Source organism: Sus scrofa, chromosome 16, assembly GCF_054392235.1.
Source record: "Sus scrofa isolate SSC_HxYL_T2T_F1_AM1 chromosome 16, Sscrofa_HxYL_maternal_Yorkshire_Landrace_v2.0, whole genome shotgun sequence".
NCBI classification, from domain to species: domain Eukaryota; kingdom Metazoa; phylum Chordata; class Mammalia; order Artiodactyla; family Suidae; genus Sus; species Sus scrofa.
In genome coordinates, this window is record NC_139398.1 from 56,776,763 (window position 1) to 56,786,210 (window position 9,448).

Here is a 9,448-nt window from a genome sequence, read left to right on the forward strand (position 1 = left end):
GAGGCTTAAGATGAACAGCTCCCCTCTTTGGTCTTAAAAACCTCTCTTCATGACCACCTTTCCCTGAAGCAGTCAAAGGAAATGGCCTACTTGAAAGGCAGATTCAATTTCACCATCAGTCAAACACCACTTAAGGGGCAAGACACTGAATTTCTAGAGAATGAATTCCACATCCCTGAGCTGGGTGGGAGCTGTGTGTGGCTGGGTTCTGTGTGGAACAGTCAAAAATGAGACAATGGTACTCAATGCAGACAGGCTGCAGTGCAACCCAGATTGTTTCTCTGTTTGCTTAAGAACAGCCAGTCATTGGCACTGCCACTTCCTGGCAGGTTCATATTCCCATTGCCAGTTTGGGGGGCACTGAATTAGTTGGAACAGCAAGAGAGAATTCTTTCTGAGGGTGTCCCGAGGCTGGGATGGATGGCGGGCTATGAGCACACGTCTGACAGACACTTCAATCGCTTTTCCAAAGTGCCACTTCTCACTTCCTCTGCAATATGCAGGGAAATTGTTCTTGTCTCCTGGCGAGATTGCTTTATTGGGAAAGGGAGAAGTTCACCTGGCATATTGTCTGCCAGAGAATCGGGCAAGCACGCCGTTGAGATGTTGATTTATCTTGCACACGGGATGTCTTAACAATCTTTCAATCACTTCATTACAAGGTTATGTTTTTGCTTCCCCTGTCTCTTGACAAGCAGCATGGTGCTCTCCTGCCTTTTCCCATCTGATTTTCATTTGTTCTCCTGCTGCATGCGTTACAAAGCTGGGGGTTTGCATTGCTGGTGACAAGGCTGAGGGCTCAGACATCATTTCTAAGCAGCCAGGGCAGGGCTGCACAAATCCAAGGGCACTCAGAGACCCAGAGGGTTTGCTTTTATTTCCAGCCCAGCAAATTACCTTTCATTTTCATGTAAATAGATGAAATGGAGAATGGAGTCCCCAGTTCTCCAAACGGTCCTCAGTCTAATTCGTCGCCCCTTATACAGACCATCTCCTGAGGCTGGTCGCTATGGTCCGCTTCTCTCATTGGTAGTTTTGGGTTATGCCCCCTTCTCTAGGGCCCCTCTGCTTCCTTTCTCCCCTTTTCCTTTGTCTCCTTCTATCTCTGGGACAGCTTTCCATATCCTTGCCTCCTCACCTAAGACTCTGGTTTCCAATTTGTTTGCCGCAAATCTCACCCATTGAATCTAGATGCAATCTTCTCTGTAATCCCGGCATGACTGTCTCAATTTCCCTCTCCCTTTTAGGTTCCAGTTAATTTATTTTTGTCTTTCAGAAGTTTAAATTTCTTTTATTTTTAATTTAAAAAAATTTTTTGGAGTACAGTTGACTTACAATGTTGTATTAGTTTTAGGTGTACAGCAAAGTGAATCAATCATACATATAAATATATCTGTTCTCTTTTCCCATGTATGTTATTACAGACTATTGAGTAGATTTTCCCATGCTATACAGTAGGTTCTCATTAATCATCTGTTTTATACAGTAGTGGGTACGTGTTACTTCCACCCTCTCAGTTCTTCCCTCCCACCAATGGTTTCACCTATGGTAACTTTAAGATTGGTTCTGAAATCTGTGAGTTTGTTTTATAAATTCTTTTGAATAATTTTTATTAGATTCCATATATAAGTGATATGATATTTGTCTCTGTCTGACTGACTTCACTCTGTATAATAGTTTGTAGGTCCATCCATGTTGCTGCAAATGGTATTATTTTATTCTTTTTTATGGCTGAGTCATATTCCAGTGTATATCTGTACCATGTCATCTTTATCCATTCCTCTTTCATTGGACATTTAGGTTGCTTTCATGTCTTGAATATTGTAAATAGTGCTGCTGTGAACATTGGGGTGCATGTCTCTTTTTGAATTCTGGTTTTCTCTGGATAGATGCCCAGTCAAACTTTTATTTGTGTGTGTGTGTGTTTGTTTTTTATATAATGATTTTAATTTTTTCCCATTATAGCTGGTTTACAGTATTCCTTCAATTTTCTACTGTAGAACATGGTGACTCAGTTACACATACATGTATACATTTTATTTTCTCACATTATTATGCTCCATCATAAGTGACCAGACATAGTTACCAGTGCTACACAGCAGGATCTCATGGCTAATCCATTCCAAAGGCAATAGTCTGCATCTATTAACCCCAAGCACCTCATCCATCCCACTCCCTCCCCTTCCCCCTTGGCAACCACAAGTCTATTCTCCAAGTCCATGAGTTTCTTTTCTGTGGAAAGGTTCCTTTGTGCCATATATTAGATTCTAGATATAAATGATATCATATGGTATTTGTCTCTCTCTTTCTGACTTACTTCACTCATATGAGAGTCTCTGGATCCATCCGTGTTGCTGCAAATAGCATTATTTCATTCTTTTTATGGCCGAGTAGTATTCCATTGTATATATATACCACAACTTCCTAATCTAATCATCTGTTGATGGACATTTGGGTTGTTTCTGTCTTGGCTATTGTGAATAGTGCTGCAATGAACATGTGGGTGCATGTGTCTTTTTTAAGGAAAGTTTTGTCCAGATATGTCCCCACAAGTGGGATTGCTGGGTCATATGGTAGTTCTATGTATAGATTTCTAAGGTACCTCCATACTGTTTTCCATAGTGGCTGTACCAGCTTACATTCCCACCAACAGTGCAGGAGGGTTCCCTTTTCTCCACACCCTTTCCAGCATTTGCTTTTTGTGACTTACTAATGATGGCCATTCTGACTGGTGGGAGGTGGTATCTCATGGTAGTTTTGATTTACATTTCTCTAATAATCAGGGATGTTGAGCATTTTTTCATGTGCCTATTGGCCATCTGTATATCTTCCTTGGAGAAATGTCTATTCATGTCTTTTGCCCATTTTTCCATTGGGTTGTTGGCTTTTTTGCTGTTTAATTGTACAAGTTGCTTGTATATTCTAGGGATTAAGCCCTTGTCAGTTGCATCATTTGAAACTATTTTCTCCCATTCTGTAAGTTGTCTTTTTGTTTTCTTTCCGGTTTCCTTTGCTGTGCAAAATCTTGTCAATTTGATGAGGTCCCATTGGTTTATTTTTAAGTGTCAGAATTGACTCTTACCTTTCTTGATAGGTTTGACTCCATCATAGTGTCTGAAATGGGAAAAATCTGCCTACACATACCATGGAAACAAAGCACAACCCCTCACATGGTGCACCAGCGTTTTCTGTACTCAGGCAGTGTCCTGGTTCTGCCTACTTGACCAGGGCTATCTTATCTTCCCTCCTTGTCCTCTCCAGGGAGTAAGATAATCCAGGGTCCAGGGTTTATCCCAAAGTTCAGGATAGTCCATTCTTGATGGTAGGCCAGAATCAGACTTTCTTGGTGAAGTCTCTTCAAGTGCTGGCTGCCACACAGGAGTTGAGGGATTTTCACCACAAGCTGGCTCTACTCACTGGCTTTGAGCTTTATATCCCCATCTGTAAAACAGGAATGATAGTGTGCACCACATGGAATGGTTGTGAGGCTAAAACCAAATAATTTATATAAAATATTTAGTATGGAGCCTGACATAAATTATGAAAGTGATAATTATTTAATTCCTTTAGTCATTCAAAATACCTACAAAACATGGAAAGGAGTTCCATTTAAGTACCTTCGCCCCCCCCCCACTTTTTCATCACTTTATACTGAAATCAGTCAATTCACAAATTAATTCTCTCTTCTTTAACCTTATTTTTGGTCCTAAATACTGGCCTAACAATCTGGATAGAGCTGGCATTGACTCTATACAACTTAACACTTAGAAGAAAATATCTTTTTTTCTCAATAGATTCTTTTTTCTGCCAGTGAAGAACCATAATAATCATCATTGTTAGGATATGAACAAAGGCTCCCTCCTGGATTCTGGGGAGAGCTTCGTCCATGTGGCTTTGGAATGCTCTGTTTTTACACTCATAACCACAAAGAGTTGACATTAAGCAAACAAAATAGTTCACATTTTCTTCATATTAAGAGACTTTCTCTCACTTATCTAATTCTGGGCATTTGGTAAAATATATTTTCTTTCTTTCTTTCTTTTTTTTTTTTTAGTCCTTTTAGGGCTGCACCTGCAGCATATGGATGTCCCCAGGCTAGGGGTCAAATCGGAGCTGTAGTTGCTGGCCTCTGCCACAGCCACAGCAATGCTGGATCCTAAACCCACCGAACAACACCAGGGATCAAACCTGCGTCCTTATGGACACAGATTTGTTTCCTCTGAGCCATGACGGGAACTCTGGTAAAATATATTTTCAAGAAAACTTCTCCAATAATGGAACCAGCGGCTAGGTAATTTATATTTCTTCCTAATAAAAGCATCTAGGACACTATGCTGGCCCCTCATTTATACATTCCTTTTGGTAATACACTTTAGAGGCACAATCTCACTTTCATTTAAGTGCTTTGGATTTTAGGGAATTGAGTTTTGTTTCAATTTGTTTAGAGGTGTGTGTGTGTTTTACACTCAATCTCCCTCTCTCCTTTCCTCCTTTTGATCTATCTTTTCCTAAGACTTCTTTTCCCAAATTAATGAATGATATGTATATCCTTTTAAAATACTCAGTAAGATTCGGCACCTATTAAACTCTAGAAAAGTTCTTCTTAGTTATTTAAAATAAGGATGCAGATAGTGTGATCTAGTGTTAGGAGTTCTGTCCAAGCACTAAATCAGGTGATTCGGTGGTCAATACACTGATCATATGCAGGTGAGTTGCTCTGTAATCACTTAGCCCCAATTTGATTTGATTTACCTACATTGACTGTTTTGCCTCAACAACTTAATTGTTCTGCACTTTAATATATTGCTTGTTTTCTATTATTAATAGTTAGGACTGTGGAAGCAACCAAGTGGAAAATTATGATGGAAGTGTACGAGAGAAACACTTCTACAAGCTGTAGAAGATGGTATAGACGAGCAGATTTTTCTGAAAGTCACAGAAAATATTTATGATCTTTTTCTTGTTCATTCAAAAATATCATCAAATTTTTTCTTTGATTTGTGATTTAAGAGCTCTTTTTATTTTCTCATAAGATAATGGCCACTGTAAACAATTTAAGCAAGTAACTCTGGCAAAAGTCCATTTCAGGATATAAAGATGAAGCAGTTTTACCACAAATAGTATCTCTTCCTTCCAAATTCCACTTCACAAATAACAGCTTATTCAAAACCCTTAAGCCTTGCTCCAAAAAAGCAAATGCCTTTGAAATTCTTGTAGTTCCAACCATGAAATGCGTCTGGTGTGAATTTTTGGTTTCATTTCAAAGGTTTTCTTTTCCCTGACTGATTTCATCTAAATAAAGGATCTGAAGCAATTGGGATTTTTTCCCCCCACATTTTGTTTCGTTGAACTAAAGATGCTAATTGAATTTAGGGGTTTTTCCAGGAGCAGATCATGGGTGCATGAATGCATCATTGCCTGCCCATATGGATTCAACACGTCTGAAAGAGCAGAACTCACTTCCATGGGTTTAGGGAGATAGATTTCCCCAAGGCCTAGGCCATTGTTCAGGAACCATATTAACAACTAACTTTTTTTTTTTTTTCTCTCCACATGCTGGGCATTATTCTAAAAACTTTTTAAAACATACTTTTCACAATTCTGTGCTTATCCTCATTCCACAGATATGGAAATGGACACAAAAGTTAAGTAACCATCCTCAGATCACACAGCTAGAATGTGGCTGAACCAGGAATAAACCCCAGGCAGACTTCATCTAAAGTCCATCCTCTTAACCACTACTGAGCCTCAGCAGTAACAAATGAGGGTCTTGGGAGGTGCAGACTCAGCCGGTCTGCCCAGGTGTGACCTTACAGGTGGTTTAGGTGCCAGTGTCTCTCCCAGTTGGTTGAAGGCCCATTCTGATTGGTGGGTGCCCTTGCTGAATTGATTGTTAGACATTCTGATTCTACCGTGTTTAGTCAATTTCCTTCATTCTCCATGTAGAGAAGGAGAGACGTTTTCTACTCCATGGTATCCAATCAATGTATTTTGAGATATTGCCAAAATGGTTGATTTCCCCGAAACTGTTTTACCTGGTCTTTCTGATCACCCCTGTCTCTGGTCATCTGTCTGGCTTCATTTCTTCTCTCTTTCTCTCTCTAGTTAGACATGCATACCTACATACAATATGTAAATATCGATATCTCTATCTACCTATCAGTCTGTTGAGAGAGAATGTATAATTTATTAATATTCCCTAGGAGTCCAGGCTCAATCTACTGCTCTTCTCAAAGAATATATTCAAATACATTATCTTAGTTCACTTCCAACTGACAATTGCATCATTTGCCACTGACACAACAATGATCCGTATCTATTTCTGGGCTCCTCTTTTCTTCTAAGAGGCTGACCTTTATTTCAAAGCTGTCTATTTCTTCAATGGCCCAAGCTCCACATACCCCCAAATAAAACCCATTATCTTCCCCTAAAATCTATTCTTCTCTAATATTTTTCCTCCAGAAACTCCACCTTGGGAAATACCAACATTATCAGCCTGGCTTCCCAAATGCTATGACTCCTGGGTCCCTATTAATTATTAAGCCCTATTGATTATTAAGCCCTATTGATTTTACTACTGAAATCTCTCAAATGTGACTATTTCTTCCCACCCTGACTTTAATGCAGACTTCCTTATCTGTTTCCTGGCTATTTTCTTAAATGCCAAATCCACGTATAATATGCACACAGAAAAGTACACACATTCTTTGGTCAGTATGTGACAGACACCATCCATTGGACCCACACCCAAGTCAAGAAACTCCGTATCAGTCAAAGTCTTGTCTCCTCCGTGGTGGGGTTTGAAATTCCACTGCTGATATTGAATGACTTTGAGCCTCTGATATGGATCAAATCTGAAATGTTTACAGTGTATTGCTGTCATGTATGGCCAAGTATGGGTGAATGACTGAAGAACACAGCTTGGTAAATGTGGGGAGGAAGGGCACGGGCCGCTGGGCAGCTGAGAGATGAAAACTGTTTCCATCACGGGGTGGGGAGCTCTGAGAGACATGGTTGGGAATGTCGACCTTGACTGCCAAAGACAAACTGTCAGCTCAGCCGTCACACAGAGGACAGGCTGCTAAGGTAACAAAGTAAGGCAGTAAGTCCCTCTTGCCCCCAGTGTTCAATTCCCTATGTTCAGTTATTTGTTTCAAATAATAACAAGAACAAAAGTCAGGATGAAACTCATGAGACCTTCAAAGTCAGAGTAGGTGACCCAAAAGGATTGAAAACCCACTTTCTGAATCTACCTAATTCGTTCTATTACATGCATTCTCAGCCTCATAATAAATCAAAGTAAAATCCTCTGATTTGAATGGTTTTTGAGGAGAGGTCTTAAATAGCACGTTCCTTATCCCTGACTAGGTCCACAGGAAAAAACCTCTTGGAGCAAGCCTTCTGTAAACCCTTTGTTTCTCTTCTGAAAGGCCTTTTTCTCTAACTTAAGGATTCCAGTTTGCACCTTCTGCTAGATATACGTGTTTGGCCACTACTGCCGCAGTTCCATCTATTTATTATCATTTTTTTTTTTCTTTTTTGGCTGCCCCGTGGCATGTGGAGTTTCTGGGCCAGGGATCAGATCCAAATTGAAGTTATGACCTATGCCTCAGCTGTGGCAGCACCAGATCCTTAACCTACTGTGCCAGGACAGGGATCGAACCTGCATCCCAGTACCCCAGAGATGCCACCAATCCTGTTGCTCCATAACAGGAACTCCAGTTCCACCTATTTAAATAGCTATTTGTTCAGAAAAACTCTTTCTATCTTTCTTTATAGCCATTAGAAGAACATTTCAATTTATTTTTAATGACTAAAAAGTAGATGAATATTACCAGTCAAAAATTATTTAAAAGGGCTTTCCCTAGGCTGGCTTTCATGCAGAGAACCATTGTTAACAATTGTTACATGTCATGGAGGCAGAGTTATGCCATAATAATTTTTAAGCCCAACTGAATAGTGAGAAGAAGTTTTCACATGTAATTGAATTGCTCCCAACTCTGTCAGACACAAGGCAGTTGCCCCTGAAGATATCAATGAGCAACTCAATTGCATCTGATTTCTTCAGAAACAATTGGATTGCAACCGAGTAACTCAAATGACTCTTGCCTTCTTGGGCATAGCTCAATCAGATAAAAAAAAAGCAAAAGACGTGGTTAAAGGAGTACTCAGCGGATGTCAGCTAAGAATTCACCAGATGCCTTTCTGTGCTGGGAAAGTTGTTGGACTGAAACAAGGGAAGAAAATACAGAGGATACAGTACTGCACATTTATGCTTTCAGTGAATAGTCTGCCCTATGCCAGTCATTGTACTATGTGCTCAGGCTACAGACACTAGGCAGAGTGACCACTCTGGACCATTCTAGTCCTTTCACTCACCAACTCAATTCTTTTTCTGGTATGGTCTCTAACTTTGGAAGTGAGGAATCTACCCTTTATGTTGGATCTATGTACTCTGGAGTGGGGGGCCTTCCCCCAAGATTCAGGGTTAACATATGACTGTCCTTTAAGCCAATTACTGTATCACGTTCTTATGGCCAAAATGACTAATTTGAGAGTTGCATATGACAGAGTTTCCTTGTGGCACAGCAGATTAATTACCCAGCGTCATTATTGCAGCAGCTCAGCTTGCTGTGGCATGGGGTTCGATTTCTGGCCCAAGAATGTCCACATGTCATGAGCATGATCAAAAAAAAAGAGATGCATGTATGTGATTTAACCTGGTCCAATCAGAGTGAACCTGAGACTTTGAAGAGAGCTTTCCAAAAACTCTTGCTCTTTTGCCCACCTGAGAAATTTTAGCCACTACATGCTTTTAACTACCACAAAGAGAGCACTCAAATTGTCGAGGGTCATCATAGAGTTTGAGCATTAAGTCACTATAGCAGGAGGCTCAGCCAAGGGTTGGTGAAAAACCATTAAAATGAATTATTTGATCCCTGAATTTAATTGTACCTGAATCCAGCCCTTTACCCTCATGCCTTGTAACCTCATAACCAACTTTTCAGATGATCAATTGAACTATACAGAAAAAAAGCCCTGAGCTGAGTGGGTCTTCAATTTAAATCAGCTCAGTATCAAGAAAATGGCAGAAAGAGCAATCAAAATAAATCAATATTTATGGGGGAAAGGAAAGGTTGAATTCTTTTCTGTATGTGCTTTCCATCTTCAGAATGATACCAACTCAACTGCATGAAAAGTAAAGAAAACAAAACCAGTCAAGATTTCCAACTGCATGGCCTTAGGAAACCATTGCAAATTTCCTTTTCTTCAGTGAATTGATTTGCTGTGTGAGTGACCTGGACAAATCAAGTAGAACTATCCCTAAGATTAGCCTTAAGAGGGTAAAATACATGGAAGGTAAACCAATAAATAGCGCTGAAGAATCTTAATGTGAAGCTATAGAAGGAAGTGGAATAGAGAACCCTCTATTTCATCCAAATGCCTT